Below are 16,311 nucleotides of genomic sequence, written 5' to 3' on the forward strand. Positions count from 1 at the left end.
AAAATCATTATTTAAAAGAAAAATAAGAAAGTCAAGAGTTCTTTACAGGAAGGAGGTTTCATGACTGAAGGCACATATTAAGTAAGCTTTCAGAATTTCAAATAGCTGTCATGAAATAAAAAGTTTGAGCTACTGAGGATGGCAAGTGTTTGAAGTGACACTCTCAGGATGGAATCCTTTCTGAAGTTCTTTCAGTCTCAGGGCACACCTACCCCCCTCAGCATATTTAGCGAACTTGAGACTTGGGTGCCTTACTGTGTCCAGTGTCTATCCCAACAACTTTGGGAATCCATGGACTTCCTGTTATTGCTTCCTCACTTGGGACATTCATCAGGAGCTTCTGGGCTCCAGAGGCCCTTGAGACCAAAGAAGAGGGGCCAGGTCTCCTGGGAAACCAGCTGGAGGCACCGAAAGACTGATGGTGAGTTGCAGCTCTTCTGAAGGCCTGACTGGGAAGCCGCAAGCAATCCCGGCCAGCCACCACAGAGCCCTCAATAGCCTGACAGTAGGGCTCATTGGCAGGTCATGCATGTAACTGTCACCTCAAACAAAAAGAAACAGAGACCTAAGGGAAATAGTAAGATGGAGTTTGTAGGTCAACCCAGGAATTGGAAGAGGAAACCGGAGTCTGAATTAGTTTATTCTTTGCAGAGATCAAGTCCTCAGAGGGTTCCATGAAAGATAGGTTCCCTGGGAGACTTTGAAAACATGGATCCTGGGGAAATTAGGAATCATGTCTTTCCATGTTGAAAATATGTTTGGATGGTAATAAATATCTTCAGGAAACATGAAGAAAAAATTTGAGTTGAATGCTTATTTCTCATAATCATAAGTCCTGCTACATTTTTCACATTAGGATGTAAAACATGCATTGTTTCCATTAATAAAACGGTCCTGTCAGCAAATGTGTAGGATGTTGTCGTGGACTGAATGGTTTCTCTTAAAAAGATACATATAGCCCAAACCCCCAGTGCCTGTGAAGGTAACCTTATTTGGAAATAGGGTCTTTACACATGTAATCAAATTAAGATGGGGTCACACTTGATAGGGTGGGCTCTAATGCAATATGACTGGCATCCTTACAAAAAGAGAAGATACACAGAGACACAGCAGAATGCCATGATAAGATGGAGGCAGATTGGAGTGATTCATTTACAAGTCCAAGAACTTCAAGTGTTACTTACAACACCAGAAACTAAGACAAAGGCATGGAACAGTCTCCCCTGGAGCCTGTAGAGAGAGTACAGTCCTGCTGACACAATCTTCTGGCCTCCAGAACTGTATGAGAATAAATTTTTATTGTTTAACACCACCAACTTTGAGGTACTTTGTTACAGCAGCCTAAGAAACTGATACAGATGTTTATTGCTCCATGTAATTCATGTAAACCAGTGGCTCTCGGAGTTTTGATCCCAGGTTATACTTCTACAGCATCTGATTGAGTAGATCTGGAGCAAAGTCCAGAAATGTGTGTGATTAATAAATTCCTCTGGTAATTCCAGTAACTGTGGATTACAGAGAAAATTTTACAAAACATTGATTTAAACATCTAAGATGTTTTCTTTTTTGCCTGACTTTTATCAAAAGCCAGGCTTTTTCTCCTGTGCTTTTTCACAAGTATTCTGGAGAACAAAAAACAAACGCATGTAATTGGTTCTATACTAACTCAAAAAGGTCAACAACGATTTTAATAATAAAGCAATGTTAGCTGAACCGACGTACCATGTCCCAAATTGTAGACCAGAGGGAAAAGAGTTAGCTAAATGACCCTCCCATTGAATAGGGGGAATAACGGAAATTCTGACAGACCCTTATCTTGCACCAAAGGGAGCAGGTGTTGCAACAATGCAAATAACTTGTGTTGCCAAAAGCCTTCCCTTCTCGTCCTGGTGGCTCATTTCCAATGTTGTAGTGTGTCCTCTCACTCACAGAACACGTGCAGCATAGCCAGCACGAGAATGGAGGGCTATTGGGGGCTCATCAGAAATCATGTTGCTTCAACAAAGCCCTGACTTAGAAGCTCAGAGCACGGTCGGCACCAAGTTCACTGCCTGAAACTACTCCAACTGACCAGACTCTGAAGAATGTGAGAAGCATATTTAGGTGGAACTGGTTAAAGTTCAGGACCTGGATCTCAGTACTGAGTGGATCAGTTAATGCTGCCACTCAGATCAACAGGCAAACCAGTCTTAATGGGTTAATAATGGGTTTTAGACCCTGTGACTTGTCTTAGGCATGTCTACTTGGTGTGTGATTAGGCCCAAATCATCTAACTTCTCTAAACCTCAGCAGCCCCAACTAGAAAACAAGGATAATTCCTACCTCCCAAGGGCTATTTGGAGGTTGAATAAAGCAGTGTATGAAAAATTATCCAACAAATGCTAGTTCATATGGGTAAGCAGTCACACAAATTTCTTTGGCCATGGAATACAATGTCAGCCCTAGGTGCTTGCTTCATAGTGTGAGCTCAAAAACACCTGCTCAACCCACCACCATCACTGGCTGTTCCCGAAATAGCTTGCGCTGTGGATAGCAGATGTATCAGGTATCACGGTGGGTACCTTGGACAGTAGAAACCCTCTATTGTCATCTACTGCGAACAGACAGGTAATGTGTCAATTCATAAAAAATATTGGTTAAACTGGGAAATCCTTACAAATGATGCATACGTACCTTAGATTTACATTGTAACTTAAAATGTATAAAATAGATTCACTCCTAAGCTTTGGATGTAGGACAAGTTTTGTTGTCGTGGTTGACTTTAAGACAGTACAGTACAGTGATCAGAGTTCACACCATCTCTCTTTCATAAACAACTCAAACATCATCTGCTAGGATTTCCAGGTTTGCTTTCTATAAAGCAGACTGAGAAAGCAAAGACCTTTGTGAAACCATCTGAGTGCAGACTCTTCTGGTTTTTATGATTCCCTCCACCCCCCAAGTTTTTAGAGTTGTCTCATCCACATCTAATTCAACAGCACTTTTAGCAACTCAACCTTACTGTTTCCAAAACATTCACTGAGTGGACAACTCTCTTTCTGCACTTACATTAAATCAGTTGTGAAACATTTAATTGAAATATGTAATTACATAACAAACGGAACTGGCATAAACAGATATGGGCAGCAACACAGCTGACTCTTGGCAAGTGTGCAACTGCACTGATGGGAACAGAAGAACCAGGATGAAACAGAGCAGCCCACTAGGTGGGAGCAACCCGCATTCTTCAGGCCTTAGGCAATATGTTTTATAAGGGATAGAAAGCTCTGGTTGATCGAATGGGTAGAAGGAGATTGGTTAAGAGTTTCTGATGCATCACTTTGTCTAACAGAGAAGCACTAGGCTCTCAGCAAAGAGACACCCTGGGGCCAGCAGAATCGGAATGGACCAAAAGGCGGCGTGTTGTAGAGCTGCAGCCCTGGGATCTGCTATCAGAGGTTAGGCAGAGAGCTCTGGAGCTCTTTGTAAGTTCTACTTTAAGAAACAGTTTATTTCAACAGCTCCTTGAATATTGAGATATTCAGCCCACCAATGAAGCTTCTGTCGATCCTGACCCAGGGAGAAAGAAAGCCCTGAATCATCCTGAGTATCAGACTGTGAGCACTGGCAGATGGCGAAGCCTCCCTCCCTCTTGATTGTAGCTCCAGCAAGAGTCCCCAAGAGGAAACCCCCTTGCATTAGGCCACACGGCTCGCTCTCAACTCAGAGCCAGACTAGCTCTCTCAGGACAGCTTCTTCAACAAACAAACATCACCAACATCAATGACGAGAGCAGCGGCAACTAACACAGCTATAAGGCTCTTTCCTATGATCAGTTACAACACTAAGCGCTGTACATACATTTTCATACAGTAACCCTATACAGCATCCTCTTATATTTGCCCCCTCTCACAAGCAAAAGCACTGAGGATCAGGAGATTTAAAACTTATGAACATACAGCTGGTAAATAGAAGAACTCGAATTTAAACCCAAATCTGACTTAACAATGGGACAAAGGTCTTTAATCACATGACAGAACAAGGAAGAGAGAAGGGGAGTGTTCATGGGTGTGGTGATTTACAGGAGCATGTTGTGACTTTAAGAACAACAGTTGTAATTATTTACATGGCATCCTTGAAGGCAGGGAGAAGCTTAAACTTCCAAATCAGCAATACGGATGATGCAAAAAGTCTTTAGAGTATCTTGGGAAAGACAGTGGTCAACATCACTTTCCTGGTGAGGAAATCTGGACTAATCTGTTTGGGATGATGATGATGACATAGTGGGGGATAAAGATATAAGAAGAGAAGGAAGTGTGTGTATAGGGGTGGGGGGTGTTCAATATCAGGCAGAAGATAGCCCTTCCAATTTATTAATATTTTTATTGTTCCCTCTGAGAAAATCTCATTACAAAATATTGCCCTAAAACATCCCTTTTGTGGCAGGCCAAACCTCGGTCACTAAGTACCTAATAGCATATGGTACATCTCTCTCACTATGGTCAACAGAAGGGACCCTTATCCCTGGAAGCACATCAACCATAAGTTAAATGCTTTGGAAAATACTTGGTCCTTTTTAAAGAAAATTCATACATATATCATGTCACTTTCTTTCTCTAACAACCCAGTGTGACCGGGAGAGAAGTTATTAAATTAGAATCTCAACTTTAGCAAAGACAATATTCACTCAAATTCACACAGCTACTTATAGATGTTAGAACCAATTGTTTTCCATAAGTACTCATTTGGTTAGAAATAAGACAGCACAGCAGAAGAAAAAAAAAAACTGACCCCAAATTAATATTTCCTACTGATAGTTCTCAAACCAAAAATAAACTTGAATAGTCAAGAGATGACCAAGTTAATATTTTGAGATACTTGGTTGAAAGGCACATTATAGAAATTCCAAGTCTAATTTTCCTCATTCATTAAATATGTATCTATTAAACACCTACTACATACCTTCCAAAGTGCTGTGCATTAGGCATACAGTGGTAGATATGAGTGCAAGATCCCTGCCCACGATCTCTTAGCTGTCCGCTCTGCCTTGTCAAGCTTGTACTAAGAAGCCAAATTCTCGAAGGCAGGTCCACAACTGGCCTACAAGGCATCCATTAACCTCCTGAAAATAAAGATAGAGTTTTGGTTATTTGTGTATTTACTTTTCTAAGGAATGGGTTCACAGCTTTTATTCATTTCTCAAATTCTTAACTTTATAAGTTAACAACCAATAGTAAAAGAACCATGATTGAAACCAAGGAATAAACAAGCAGTTATTATAAGTGAAGGACCACACTTCTCCTCTCCCTGTCTTTTCATCCCACCCCAATCTCTGGTCACATCTTATCTAACAAATCCCACAGGCACTAGGGTGTAACTGTATGATATTTGCCTTGTAAATCTCTAAAGTACTATATATAAATAATAGTTAATGTTATGGTCATTATTGCTAAATTTGTAAGTTTCTTCTTCCAACATTTCCAAAGAAAGTCAAATATTTAATGACCAGCCACTGTGTTTCAAAAACATTGCCTCACAACACAGGTCACTTCTGAAGTAAGGGAAGAGAGACTTGGCATTCAAGCTACTGTACTGGCCAGTTAAGTTTGATCTGTTCTTCATTTTCTCTTTCTTCCTTTCTATCCTGTCTTCCTGGCTATGTTTCCTTTTGAAGGATACAAAGACAGTGAAAAACTTAGGTTTCTAAGGGATTTTTAAATGGTTATTAATTCTGGATATTTTTAAATGATATTAGGGTATCCTGAGGTTAAATGGGACCAAGTGGCTTTTAATAATACAATAAATAAATAAAAATGCATTCCCACAGGGCTAGGAATAAACACCTATGTTCCAAAACCCTTCTAGGAACTAAGGGAAATTAATGTTTTTCATCATAAGAAGCCTGGGCACAGTGTACAGACTGCATCCTGAACTGTGCAATGGCTGGCTAGATTTATCCTCCTCCTTCATTTGATATACACTACAGTCAAAAATCCTCTGAAGAATTTAAGCAAGCGCTGTCAGATGATTGCAGCCTTTGAAGACAGACACCTAAAAACAACAACCACACGCGTGCACGCGCACACACACACACACACACACACACTCTGCTTTCTACAGCTTACATTTCCACACTGCTTCGCCTATAAAGATGACTTACTTTTTAGAATAATCGCACATATTTTGACTAGTTTTGTTTTTTAAAGACAGTTCAGCTATATTCATTGCAAAAGCATTTGGAAATGGTCTATTTGTTTCCTCTATCCCAGCTCAGGCACTATCAGTTCATCTTGTGATTATGATAGAAATACACACCCCACAGGAATCCTCTGCTTTCAGAGTCAGGTAGGTGTGTAATATCTCTAGGTTTTTCAGGATTTAAAGCAAAGTAAATCTAGAGAAAGTGCTGCTGTAAAATTCAAAGGAAACATGGTTATTCGGCTTTGCAGAACACGAGCAGTTCCCTTCCTCTGACAGCTCTTGCAATAGTGGCTGGAATAGAGGTAAGATCCCAAAAACATGAAAATCACACTCTATATAATCCGCTTACAGGGGAAGCAAATTGAAAGCTATTTTTGCGAGTTTCTGAGCCCAGCACATGGTCTCCTTCACAAATCGAATTTGACACTCAATCCATCCCCACCACCGACCTGAGGAATGTAAATGTGTCAAGAAGCTTAAAATTAGCTAACAAGTCCACATGAGCAATGGACTATCCAGTCCAAATTTAAGATATATTTGCTTAAGCTTTCTTAACAGAATCTAATTCCTACTTTTTGTTGGTAGTTTTCCTGCAAATCACTTAAGCATTCTAGGTTACCGCATTATCTCAAGAACAGCATAAGTTTCAGCCTCTTTCTCTCAGTCATAAGATATTACGATGTCAAGTCTAAGCCATAAACATAAGCCTGTCTGAAAGCAGCTCTGCTGAGATGCTATTTTTGTTGTTGTCGCTGTTACATCCACTCTTGAAGGAGGTAGAGATGATGCTCTAGCCTCCCTCACGATGACCGTCCGCTAGCTCACTGTGCTCGTCATATTGCTACAAACCACACTAACCACTTACAAATACAAAAGGGAGTTGGATTCTTTAAGCCAAGTGGAAATTTAACTGGAGATATTAAAGATTTATTTTATCTTATTGCATTAGGTACTTACTAAAGGGCAAATGTTTCTAAGGATATAGCCTAACAGTTAAAAGTGTAAGTTTTGCCATCAAATACAATGCATTCAAACTCACCTCTGTCAGTAGTTAGCTGTGTGGCCCTGGGGAGGTTACCAAACCTTACTGTGCACTGTCTTCTATTTTATATGAGGATAACAATGGTATCTCTCTCATACACTCACTGTGAAGAATAAAGTATATGATTCTATAACCCCTCCTTCCTGGGCCAACTTTGGAAATTGGACATTCTCCAGCTTCATCACAAACAGCTTTAAGATCTTTCCATATCCTGCTTTTGCCCATAAAAAAATGAGATGCAGGGAAGACTTCTTCACATACATCCAGAAAAGCTACAAATCCAAGCACATCCCTAAACAGAAACAATCCTCTCCTTAAGAGGAATTCTACTTTCGGCTTTACAATGAAATAATATAGGTAAAAGCATCGAGCACAGTGTGTAGACTATGTTAAGTTCTTAGCAAACATGAACTGAATCTGAAGCTGCCATAGCTTGTCCACTTTTGTTTCCTCAAATTCTTGGTGCAAAATCTTCTGGCTACCGTTCAGAATCAACTGTCTGGCTGTGTACCCCTCAATACCATTCCATGGGGAGATGCACTTTATCCTGCCTCAGACCTTTCACTGGGCCTATCTTTGTCATATATTGGATTTTCTGTTTCCTGAAGCCTCTACTGGCAGGAATCATAAAAGGAGGAGCAGAGGTTAGGAGTCGGAATCAAGGAATCTGCTCTGCTGATGGGCAGTGTGACAGCAGAAAGGTGCTGGATTCCTCCAGTGTTCAAACCATATCCAAACCTCTGAGAGGATCCAGTGCATGGCCAATATTCTTGTCTCCTCTCCCCATCCATGAATCAGTATGATAAACCTCTGGATCCTTAAGGTACCTGAGTGTCTCTACTACCAAAGGAACCTACCTCACATGCTTCCCATCACACTGGGCATTTTGTCCTCTTTACTCACACAACTGACTTTCAGGAAGCAACAGTGGGCTGTACCTGCGCTTCTTCCTCACAAGGTAGCTGAGAACCATGCAGTCATCTTCAGTCATGAGCACACACCTGGCTCCAATCAGAGCTCCAGCAGAGGATGTCAGGTGGCATACAACCCTCCTTGAAACCCACCATTTCCCTATCATGTCTCCATATGAAAACAAGAACTAAGTGGGAAAGAGTCATACAATCCTTGGTGGAACCCGCGCTTCTGGAAATGTGTTCCCTCTAGTCCCAAGGAACAGTTCCCAGGGAGAATCATCACCTAAGCTGCCTCGGTCTACAGAGATCCCTGAACCTTGATGGCAGGGCTCGCCTGCCCTATCCTCGGTGAATTCTTGGGCAGCTGGAAGGGTGGGCTTGACTTCAACTCACCAGTTCTTTGACTTCTTCAGTCATTAACCACAGCTATCTGACCCTTGAACCAAGTGCTATGTGTTATTCTTAGTACATGCCTGCAAACCCCACAACCCAGCTGCTTGCTGTGATTCAGAGTTCTCCACTGTGTCTGAGCCTATGCCACCTCTCCAGGTTCCTCCACATCTCTCATCTCAACTGGAGAAGAGGATGATATTCTACTTAACTCCTGCTCTTGATACTCATCAGCTGCAGAGAATGGTTCATGTCCTCTTACGCAGCCCTGGCACCTATAATCAGTAGAATCTGAAATTTTCACATCACGGCACTAGGAATCAGAAAATCCAGGTTTTAGTCCTGGATCCATTCTTATAGGATCTCGAAGTCACTTCCTAAACTCCACTGATGTATTAGTTCACTAGGGCTCCTAACAAAGTGCCACAACTTGGGTGGCTTAAAAATGCAAATTCCTTGTGTTACAGTTCTAGAGGCTACAAGTCCAAGATTAAGGTATCAGCAGGATTGGTTTCTTCTGAGGGTCATAAGGGAAAGATCTGTTCCAGTTGTCTCTCTAGTTTCTGAGGGCCTCAGGTGTTCCTTAGCTTGTAGATGACCATCTTCTCCCTGTGTCTCTTCCCTCTATGTGTGTTCGTGTTAAAATTTTCCCTTTTTATAAAGACACCAGTCATATTGGATTAGGGACCCATCCTACTCCAATATGACCTCATCTTAACTAATTACATCTGCAGTGACTATTTCTAAATAAGGTCACCTTCTGAGGTACTGCGGGTTAGGGCTTCAGTATGTGAATTGGGTGAGGCTGGGGAAGGGGCAGGGGAGACATAATTCAACCCATACCAACTGGTAATCCCTGTTTTACCTACTTGCAAAGTTGATGTGAGAGAGATTGAATATAAAAGCATTTTGCAAACTGTAAAGTACTACACAAACACAAGGAATTATTAGGACTTAAAATACTTGATGGAGTTTGTTTTTTGAGACTTACAGCACACGGCCATCCTACTGATTATTCTGTATAATAACAACAGTCAAGAAGTGGCCATGCTACACCCATAAAAGTGAATTTATTTTTCTGCAAGTGGTGTTTCCTTCTCATTTATTGATTTGCATAAAATGCCACTTAATGGCTTAAATATTTATAATATGTGGACTCAGTAAGAGCTTAATTTCCACAAAATAAAAAGGTGCATTATCTCTTACTGCAGACAGAGTCCTTTTTTTCCAAGCCATTTACATTTCCCTCTCCCCGAGACAGAACTTATGTAAATGGATTAGTAGCACAGAAACAAAATATAGTCTTCGCAGGGGAAAAGTTGACTGGGAAAAGGGCTTGTACTCTGAAACTGTTTGAATCTTTTCATCCACAAGAGTTTCTCCAACGCCTAAGTAAATAGAGGGACACTTGAAAATCGAACTAACTGACATGACAGAGATTTATTATTTCCCCTAAGGAGGAAAGAGACAGGAAGCTTTCTGATTCTATCCGGGTGCTTATCCAAGATGTTACTATTGGGCCCATCTACTGCCCATGGAAGGAACAACAATAATCAACAACTCTTTTCGTAGAGTAGCTATAGAAATCTTTTTACACCTTTGAAAACTGGTTTTTAATTGCACAGCGGATTAGTTCCCTGTGGCTGCTGTAACAAGTTGCCACTAGCTTAAATAACAGAAATTAATTCTCTCACAATTCTGAAGGCTACAAGTCCAAAATCTAACAGGACAACGTCTCTCTGGGGGCTTTAGACAAGGGTCAGTTCCTTGCCTCGTCCACCTCTTGGTGTGTGCCCCAGCTTTCTGGGGTTTGTGATAACATCACTCCAATCTCTGCCTCTGTCTTCGCATTGCCTTATCCTGTGACTGTTTCTTCTCCTCTTCTGTCTAAAATCTCACTCTCCTCCCTCTTGTAAGGACACTTGTGATGGCATTCAGGGCCAACAGGAGGAATTTATTGTAATGTCCTCATCTCAAAATCCTTAACTTAATCACACCTGCAAAGACACTTTTTTCCAAATAAGATAACATTCATCGGTTCCAGGGACTTGATGTGGATATATTCTGGTTGGGGAGGGCCCACTTTTCATGTATCACACATGAGTAGAGAAAAGAAGCTTTCAACACAATTTTTTCTTTTTTTTTTTGCGGTACGCGGGCCTCTCCTCCCGTTGCAGACCACAGGCTCCGGACGCGCAGGCTCAGCAGCCATGGCTCACGGGCCCAGCTGCTCCGCGGCATGTGGGATCTTCCCGGACCAGGGCACAAACCCGTGTCCCCTGCATCGGCAGGCGGACTCTCAACCACTGCACCACCAGGGAAGCCCTCAACACAATTTTTTAGATCATTAATTTTCAAGCTTTTTCTAGGAAGACTTGTGGCCCTGAGATGGAATAGCTGGCATGGCAGAGGGAGGTGAGCTGTGACCAAATCTTGAGCCCCTCTTTCCTCCATCAGATTGAACAGCTCTGCTCTTCTCTTGGAAAACGGTGCCTGGTGAGAAATGTTATTTCAAGGAAGGATTCAGTGGCTTAAAAACAAGATTGAAAACTATTGCTCGAGATTGGTGATTCTGAAAATGCTTTTCTGGCTACACAAAATTCACGTGGAAAAGAATTTTCATAAACAGGACATATATTCCATTGTGGGAGATTCTGAGTCATAGGTCTGAGGAGGAACCTTGGAATCTGTATGTTAAGAAGTACCACAGTGACTTGATTTCATCACCAGCAGTAGGGGTCATACAGCTCCAGGTAAATCAAAGTCCTCATGGACCTAGTCTTGATCTATTATTTGAAATTATTGGCAAGAGTGAGAGGGGTCTCTAGTACCCTGTAAGAATAAGAGAGGGCTGGGGAGGCCATTTCTGTGACGTAAACATTTCAGGGCACTATTTCTTAAAGGATTATTGGCACTTGTTGAAAAACTTTACAGTTCCCCAAAAGGAAAGATACTGTATGATTCCACTTTTATTCGGTACCTAAAATAGTCCAAATTCATAGAGAAAGAAAGTAGAAAGGTGGTTGCCAAGAGCTAGGGAAAGGGAAGAATGGAGAGCTATTGTTGCGTAGGTACAGAGTTTCAGTTTTGCAAGATGAAAAGGGTTCTGTGGGTGGGTGGTGGTGATGCACAACAATGTGACTGTACTTAAGGCCACTGAACTGTACATTTATAAATGGATAAGATGGTCAACTTTACGTTGTGTGTATGGTATCACAATTTTTAAAACTTTCTTATGAAGCAAGGTCATAGACAATGTTGGTGGTGCACCTAGATCCCATCTGATCCCTGTTTAACATATTTGTGCACCCTTTTCCTGTATAATTTTGATTCTAAAAAGCAACCCCCATAGCTTATCCTTGGAGAACTTCCCTCAGGCTATTTGAGCCACTCTTTCCCCACAGATGCCCAGGGAGTGAGTGGGTGGCCCTTATCCAAATCACAGGTACCCCCTGGTGAGGGCAACTCTAAGGCACAGTTCATGCCCCAGAATTCCCAACGTGGTCAGGCTGCACGTAGCCTCTGAAAGATGCTGCATGAGATCTCACTTTTGCCTGGCTTCCTCCCACACCCTGGGTCCTTGTCATAAAAAATCACTTACGCACATAGACACACACACACACACACACACGCACATGCACATACACACACACATACACACAAAATGTTACTTTTCATAATTTGACTGAGTCTAAGAGAACAAATTCATGCACCAGGACCAACCACATGATTCTTCCACCAAGAAGTATAAAGAATTATGCCGTCTTCTGGAATTTGTTGAGATTTTTTAAATGTTCATAAATGCCATCAGGAAGTATGTGAAGAAGGCCATAAGAGTGATACAAAATGTTAAGGTACTTCAGGGCAGGAAGAAAGTAATTCAGGCTGGAATAACCAAGAATGGATGCATGGAGGAAGAGGTTGGGCCTGAGAAGATAAGAAGGATTTGGTTAAGTGAAAATTGCGGGATGGCAGCTCAGAGAGTCATGCCAGAAGTGAAGACAGGAAAATTTCTTCTCAAAAGTGTGTTCTCGGAAGGACCATTAGAGAAAGCATGTCAGATGCTGTGCTTCCCTAAGCTACTTGGCCCATAGGCATGGCAGAAGAGGGAGTTCGAGACCAGAAAGTAGTAGGTTACTGCAAGATTTAGACTAAAGCTGCTGAGCTGGGAGAGAAAGAGAAGCCAGGGGCCAGAATCGGCAGCCCACAGGGGTAGATACACAGGTATACGAAGAGATCAAATTCATAACAGACTTGAAACAAAATGAGGTTCTGAGTATAAAAGGGTAATTTTTCGAAAAGAGAAAAATCATGCTTCTCCTACAAATATAAAATAAAAATGGGTCAAAAATTTATTTATGATAAATTTAAAATTTATCATAAATAATGAGGGAACAAGTAAGATGTAAAAAAATGAGTTCAAAGGAGAATTCAAAGAACAGACACATATATAGGCAATCAGGAATGCAGAAATAAAATTGCTAGCAGATGCATCTATGCAACTCCGCCAGAAAAAAAAATGCATTTGCACTTCAAGAACAAGAATCATTTACATTACTATTAGTTGTCTACAATTTACAGATCTATAAAATAGTTTGGTCAAAGACAGTAAGAGACGAAGACCCTATAAAATCAAATAATCCAAAAGGCTAAGGTAGTTAATGCCTCACATTCAATTGAAAGGACACCCAGAAATCCTGTGGCCATTTCAAAGCCTTTCAACTTTTCCTGACAGTGATCAAATAAGCTTGAGTTGCCCTGAGTTAAAGTTATCAGGTATCTTTTCTCAGAGCCTTTAATGGGTAACATACATTTAGAATCAACAAGAAGAGAACATAGTAAGGACCATTTCCCAAATGTATTCGCTCATGAGGCCCTTTTTCATGTAATTCTTTTTAAGATATTATAAAACATCAGTATAGAGCTGCTTAGGGAACCTGCACATGAGCACTTTAAGCTCCTGGTGCTAAAGGAAGGAAAGGGTGGAGGACATCATTCCCCTAGCCTGAGGATCTGGCTGGTTTTCAGAGTTATTCCTCATTCCTGTGTGAGCAAATAGCTCCAACAGCTTTCTTGTAACTTGTCCTTAACTTTTCTTACATTCCCACCTTCCTAGCCCACCACATGGTACACAGCACACATTCAAAGTAGCACATGAAGGGCTGAAAGGATTAGACTGGAGATGCTGGGGAGGAACTATTCTTGTCCCTTCCTCCACTCCACCCCACTTTTACATTATCTGTTATTTGTGTCTAGTGTGCCTTGGGCTTGATTACAGACCAAGACATTTCTCAAAAGAAAGGAATTATGGCTAGGATACACCTGCCACACTTATGTCTGTCAACTTAGCTGTCTATTTAGAGCCCATAAGAGCACTCACTGAAGAATGAACAACTGTTCTCATCAGCAGTGAGCTGTTTGGAGACAAGGATATCTTCTTCCACCCTGGCTGAAAAAATAAAGCAAAGGCACCAAGCCACTGGAAGTACCTTTTTTCTGGGGCCAATAGAACTCCTGGTCATTCTGTGGACCAGTGGACAAAGCTTGGCATTTGAAACCAGAAGACATGAATTCAAGTCCTAACCTCTTCATTCATTAATTGTATAACCTGAGGTCAGTATTTCCCCCTCTCTGAGCTTCTACTTTTTTATCTGTAAAACAAGTATAAAAATAACACTGAGTTCAGAGCGTTACTGTGAGCATTAACCTATTCACTGAGATAACATATATGAAGCACCTACTGTGTAACTGCATATAATAACGACTCAATAAACATCCCCCCGGGGCTTCCCTGGTGGCGCAGTGGTTGAGAGTCCGCCTGCCGATTCAGGGGACGCGGGTTTGTGCCCCAGTCCGCGAAGATCCCACACGCCGCTGTGCGGCTGAGCCCGTGAGCCATGGCCGCTGAGCCTGCGCGTCCGAAGCCTGTGCTCCGCAACGGGAGAGGCCACAACAGTGAGAGGCCCGGGTACCACAAAAACAAATAAACATCCCCCAACTTATTTCATTTACTTAAATATGATAAAACATTGTTATTTAGAGAGCAGACATATGGTGTGCCACCCTTGATGGTACACAGATGGTTTTACCTGGTATGTATATTTATTTTTATACATAACGTAAAAACAGTACTTCCCCTTTAAACCCATAGTTTCACAGATATTTTGTTTAGGACAAAATTAAAGCATTTAAGTTTAAAAAATCCGTTAAAAGGAAAACATCCAGTTGATAGTATTACAGATAGAGCACAGATATAGAACAATTGTAAAGGTGATGCACGAATGACAGAATTTGGGAAACATTGAGATTATATGTGCTGAGTGGCCCAAAGAGGTTCTAGAAGCAAAAGATGGAAGCTTCTGGGAGAACACTTCACTCTGGAAGAACTTTCTAAGATACCTGAACAAAAATGGACTGGACCAGATAAGTATCCCACCGTTGCAGACATTGCAGCAGAGATTAGCAGACCTGTTTGCAGAAATGGCGTAGCGGGGATTCAGATGTCAGATGGGTGATTAGACCACATGCCCATTAAGCTCCTTTTGAACCACATGAAGCTATGCTTCTGTGATTAGAAGGACTTCTGCTGTGGAAGCCTACAGATCACAAGCAAAAATACTTAACAAGAGACTCCTGGGAAAAGGTCTCAGGAGTCCTGAGAAGTTTCCTGACGAAGTTTCTGTGGCCTGTCTCCATCTCTTTTTGCATGCCAATTTCCATCACATTTCACAGGCTCTGCACTTTCTATTCACTGAATGCTTCCTTTGAGAATAAAGTCCAGATCCTCTGCTGCAGTGATTTCCTTTGGGTGTGAACTATGAGAAGGCATAGGGTAATTAAAGCCCACGCTTGCAAGCCTGTCTGACTGACTGATGTGTACTCCCCTCTGATTGGGGTCTGATTTGAATAAGAATGCCAGCCGGCAGGGCCAAGAGAGAGCAGAGGCGGAAGGAAGCCTCTTTAAATTCTAACAATGATATGTCAGACCAGGGCTGGGTTGGCATCTTCAGCCACACTCTTCCACCTTCCTCCGGTAAGACCCACATGCACTCAAACTGAAGACTTGCTCTACCATTCCGGGGAGAGCCTCTGAAGAAAAAAATCCGACCTCCTAGCTCACCTACCTGGTTGTTCCACATTAAACACGTTGTATAGACTGTCGGAGTATGCCGCTGCCCAAGTGGCATGCTTTCCAAGGAGCTTGGAAAGCCCCTCAAATACTCCCTTTTGACTGAAATCCCTTTAACAGCTAACCATGTCTTTATAAAGCAATTGTCTCCAGAGAAAGGAAACACCGTGATTGAAATAAAGGCTACGGTGGAAATGACCACCTTGATCCTAGACCAGAGAATTTTACATTAGGAATATGGCTGCTACTGCTGCTACTACGAACAGTACGTGCCAGGTACTATCCTAAGAAATGCCTCGTTTGCACTGACCCTTCTGCACCACTACCTGTGAGGTAGGGGCTTCCCTTCTTCCCATTTTAAAAATGAGGAACTTCAGAATTGGGGAAGGTGACGGCTTGTCCAAGTTCACACACCTGGAGATCCTTAACCCGACCATCTGCCTCCAAACCTATCATTTTAAACTAAATTAGCAGGTTATTCAGACCAGCCCCTTCCTTTTTAAAAATGAGAAATTGAGACATGAAAATATAGAATTAACGTGTCCACCGTCATGCAGCCAGTAAGTGGCAGAGCTGGAACCCAAGTCTAAGGGTTTCAGAAAAATCCAAATTCCAGACTCTTTCTAAGAAGCAAGGGAAATGTGGGTATAGGCAGA

General features: G+C 41.8%; 1 protein-coding gene across 5 annotated transcripts in view; it reads right to left on the bottom strand.

The window, feature by feature from the left end:
• CRBN (cereblon) overlaps positions 1-16,311 on the bottom strand; it is a 959,169-nt gene that overhangs the window by 488,736 nt on the left and 454,122 nt on the right. For all 5 annotated transcript variants that reach the window (XM_060022931.1, XM_060022930.1, XM_060022929.1 and 2 more), the window contains one exon: positions 4,942-5,101. The gene's annotated coding sequence lies outside the window, so the exon portion shown is untranslated. The remainder of the gene's footprint in view (positions 1-4,941; positions 5,102-16,311) is intronic.

This window comes from Delphinus delphis, chromosome 10 (genome assembly GCF_949987515.2).
Source record: "Delphinus delphis chromosome 10, mDelDel1.2, whole genome shotgun sequence".
NCBI lineage: Eukaryota > Metazoa > Chordata > Mammalia > Artiodactyla > Delphinidae > Delphinus > Delphinus delphis.